This window comes from Neomonachus schauinslandi, chromosome 12 (genome assembly GCF_002201575.2).
Source record: "Neomonachus schauinslandi chromosome 12, ASM220157v2, whole genome shotgun sequence".
NCBI classification, from domain to species: Eukaryota; Metazoa; Chordata; class Mammalia; order Carnivora; family Phocidae; genus Neomonachus; species Neomonachus schauinslandi.
In genome coordinates this window covers 51,689,705-51,694,408 of record NC_058414.1, presented here as the reverse complement: position 1 = coordinate 51,694,408, position 4,704 = coordinate 51,689,705, and positions in this window count along the sequence as shown.

Below are 4,704 nucleotides of genomic sequence, written 5' to 3'. Positions count from 1 at the left end.
CATTTGTTTAGAACACTTATTTAGCACCTGTCATGTGTCAGGCAAATGTGAATATGACCATAATTTCTGTCTTCAAGAAGTTCGTGTTCTAAAAGAAATTCCAGAATGCACAAATAACTGCTCTTCTAACACAATCCCGTTAATTCTGACTGTCCTCTGCAGATAAGGAAATGGGTGTTCAGAGGCTTATGACTTAATTCTTCTTGTGTTAGATTAGGGAATTGTGGTTCCAGATCCAGGCCCAAATACAGCAAAATTCACTGAGCTAAGCCAGTAATCTGCAACTGAAGACCCGAGAAACAATGCAAACTACAAAGTAGTCACTTTCTTTATATGTAAAATGGAACATCAGCCTCTTTGGGGTTGTAGTAAGTTGTAGAAAACCAATATATCTCTAGTCAGTATTAATTTGAAAATAGAAGACTATATACACATATTTATGTTACAAGTCAAATAGCTTTACATGTTGCCATCATTATTAATTAACATTTTGTTTTTGTTTCCTCCTCTTCCTCTCAAATAATGACAGCTTCTGAGTCTGTAAACACAGCTTATCAATGGCATCTTGGATACAAATGTCCCTTCTTGGTTCTCTTAGTCTCTGTGAGTGAGAGGAGGTTTTCTGCCCACTGCATTTTCTGTGTTAAGGCTTTTTATTTTGAGAAGATTTCATACTTGTGCTACAAAGAAAGTTAGTGAGCAAAGTGGTTGAAGTCATTTGTTCACTCATACACTTATTCATATTATTTCATTTATTCATTAAATTTTAAAAATAAATTTAGTACCTGGTTCATATTTGGAGCTCAGTTAACTTTTGTGGAGTGAGTGAATGAATGGATAAGGACCTAATTGACCAACCCTCAGTAGATTAAGATGTAGCTACTTGATAGGCAGGAGCAGGACTTGGGTTTCTTGTAGCCTCATGAAGCTTTAAGTCTGTGATGGGGAAATGCTGCGAACAGTGTCAGGGATATTGCAAGAGTACCAGTCCAATGTGAAACGGGTGGCTATAATTATGACTTGATCCTGTGCTTCTCAAGTGACTAGCAAGTGTTATGGTGTTATGCACCTAACAAAGCCAGGGCCTGCAAGAATATATTTGATGAACTTTAATATACCTTTGGGCCTTTCTTATGATCATTTTAAAGATGCCTTATTATCACTGCACGACACTAGTTATCAGTATTGATCAGTCCGTACCTAGGCCTGACTTGTTTTTAAATATTGTAAATATCACCCTTTCCACCATGAGATCAGCTTTCAGCTCAGACATCATTTGGAAATGGCTCGTCCCATGAGGGATTTACAGTGATCCTCCAGTCCTCCCAACATGATGGAGCAAAAGGCACAGGTGCTTGGGTTGGTGAGCAATATCGCTGAGTTGGAAAAATGCGTCATTTCCAAGGCGATAAATATATAGGTAGCCAAGGTTTTAAAATATGAAAGTGCTGGGCACCTGGGTGGCTCAGTCGGTTGGGCGACTGCCTTCGGCTCAGGTCATGATCCCGGAGTCCCGGGATCGAGTCCCGCATCGGGCTCCCTTCTGCTTCTCCCTCTGACCCTCCCCCCTCTCATGTGCTCTCTCTCTCTCTCTCATTCTAGCTCTCTCAGATAAATAAATCTTTAAAAAAAAATGTAATTGTTTACGGACGCCTGGGTGGCTCAGTCGGTTAAGTGTCTGCCTTCAGCTCAGGTCATGATCCCAGGGTCCTGGGATCGAGTCCCGCATCAAACTCCCTGCTCACTGGAGAGCCTGCCTCTCCCTCTCCCTCTGCCTGTCACTCCCCCTGCTTGTGCTCTCTCTCTGTCTCTGACAAATAAATAAATAAAATCTTTTAAAAAATTTTAACTGTTTTAAATAGGTAATACAGATACATGTTTTTAAAAAACAAAAACCTGGGCGCCTGGGTGGCTCAGTAGGTTAAGCGACTGCCTTCGGCTCAGGTCATGATCCTGGAGTCCCTGGATCGAGTCCCGCATCGGGCTCCCTGCTCAGTAGGGAGTCTGCTTCTCCCTCTGACCCTCCCCCCTCTCATGTGCTCTCTCTCTCAAATAAATAAATAAATCTTTAAAAAATATATGAAAATGCTTATAGACATTTATTGCTAAATGTTCTTCTTGCATACATTTTGGGGAACTATATAAGCAGAGATTCAGAAGTAAGGATCCAAACACTGAGAAGGGATCAATCCCCAAAGGGAAAAGAACAGCATGAAAAACAAACTAGATGAAGAGGAATTCAGGCAGAATGAAAACAGAAACTTACCTCAGTTACTGGTCATCACTGGTACCTTGATAAGAAGGAACTGGAAGCTGCAGAGTGATTTCAGAAACCGGACAAGGATATACTTTTTATGCCAAATTTAACTGTACAGTACTGTGAGTGTGGTAGGATGAATTTTCTAACCCTGCCCAAAACCAATTCAAGAAACTGCTTAGAATGCATTGTAAATAAAAGTTTTTAACAAAAGGGAGGTTGTTTTATCAGTGGAAATCACAGTGAAGAAGTTGATAGACATATTCTGTACCTAGAAGATCTGATGACAAGAGGTTATTCTTCATGGAAAAGTTCTGATTATCTTTTAGATAGTGTGCCTGAGAGCAGACCATGTAGAATTTGTTTCTTCTCAATGCTCAGGATCTAAAGCTGCTGGGTCTCTATCAATCACAAGAATCCATGACATAAAGGATGATTAACAAGCCATGCACAAAGCCGAACAAAAGAAGAGTCAGTTCTTGGTGTAGGATAAAACACAAAGAGCTGGGTGTGTCGATGAGGGTCTTTGAGAACTCCAGACCCCAAGTGATGCTTTCTTTTGATTGCAGAGTAGGCCATTTAGTACATTCAGAGTTTCCAAGACTTATGTTCTTTGCCATTAGATTCATTAGCCAGGGCTGCCATAACAAAATACCACAGACTGGGTGGCTTAAGCAGCAGGAATTTATTTTCTTACAGTCCTGGAAATTGCAAGTCCAAGATTGAGGTGCCAGCAGGGTTGATTTCTCCTGAGGTCTCTCTCTTTGGCTTGTAGCTGGCCTCCCTTTTGCTGTCTCTTCCCATGGTCATCTCTCTGATAGCCCTGTTGTCCCTTCCTCTTCTTACAAGGGCATAGTCATATTGAATTTGGGCCCTACCCTAAGGGCCTCATTTTAACTAAGGTATCTCTTTTCAAATATTATCTCCAAATATAGCTACATTCTGAGGTATGGGGCACTGGAACTTCAATATATGAATTTTGGGGAGGTCATAATTTAACCCATGACATTGCCATGTAAGGCACGTAAGAGGCAAATATAAACAGACTAGAGAAGACATGTCTAAGTCCTAGGCACTATCTAGACTTCGTGTGGAATGAGAGAGCATTCTCCAGGTGCCAATGTGTGTGTATGGGACTAAGAGAAAGAACGTTTATTATGGGCCACACATACTCTACACCTTCTATCAGAGATGTGTGGCTAGGGTTACAGTAGCAAAACAGAATTGCCAGTCCCAACTGCAGATTATTATATTCTCACCTAATCTTTTGTGATCTTAATGCAGTTTGGAATTATAAAACTTTCCAGATATTATTACAGATATCTAGGTTGATTAGGCCGAATTTATTTATTTCATTAAAATATCGACAGCCAAGTGGACCTTATCAGGGTAAGCAGGCCCCTCTAGGGAACACTGTCCTCATACTGCTTCTTATACTCAGTGCATTCTGTGTTTACCTCCTTGATTTGGCATTCCAAAAAGCAAGACTCTCTAGCTTTTTGCCTCAGTTCTCTGTAATGATACATGTGAAGATAGTGGCAAATTAGGAGGAAGAGCAGTCTGCGGCTTTAAATATCACTCTTTTTTTAACCTCTTACTCTTGTGAACATCAAATAAGGAATTGAAAACAGTGATGTGCAAAGTGATTAAGGATGTACACAGATCATTCCTTTGTAGGTAGCTTGGCTCCCCGTGGTGGTGCTTCTGGCATTTATCTAGTATTTGGGTGAGAGACCAGCACTCCTATTGGTCTAACCTTCAGAGTTTCTTATTAATCTTTTTACCCGTAATAAAACCAGTAGCATACATTTTATTTGGTATGACAGTAGAGTCCTGGAGAAATATCACCCAAGAAGCCACTGAGTTATTAAAATTACTTAAAATTGCTTATATTTTAGTCACACAACAACAGGTATGGGAAATGAGAAATTTGTGTCAAAAGGAATAAAATGCCTTGAGGAGTTTTCTCAGACTAAATGCATGAATAATGCAGCAAGTAAGAAGTGCAAAATAATTTGTCACAGGGAAGACATTTGCAAGAGTGCTCCTGGGGCATGTGGGGGACTTCTAGATTTTGTTGGGCGGCTAGGTTTCAAAGGAAAGGAAGAGAAGGAGGTTCCACTGGTGTTTCTTGCCAGGACTGTAACTCAAAACTGGACAGAGAGAGGATAAAGAGTCATTGTAAGCACAAGAGATGGAGGCAGGAGGGGCAGGAGTATGGGTGAGGCAGTGAAGGGGCAATTAGCCTAAGGGCTGAGTAGGACTAGGATCCCAGACCGTTTGGAATTCTCCACCCTTCTTCGGTGGGTCTCCTCTGTTCTAGATTCTCTTACGATGTTTTACAGCTTGGTTCCCTATGCCTAATACTTGACATTGTTATGTCTCCACTCCAATTTTATTATGTCAATTTCTCCTTTTCTTTAAGAAGTACAACACCTGCATCAAAA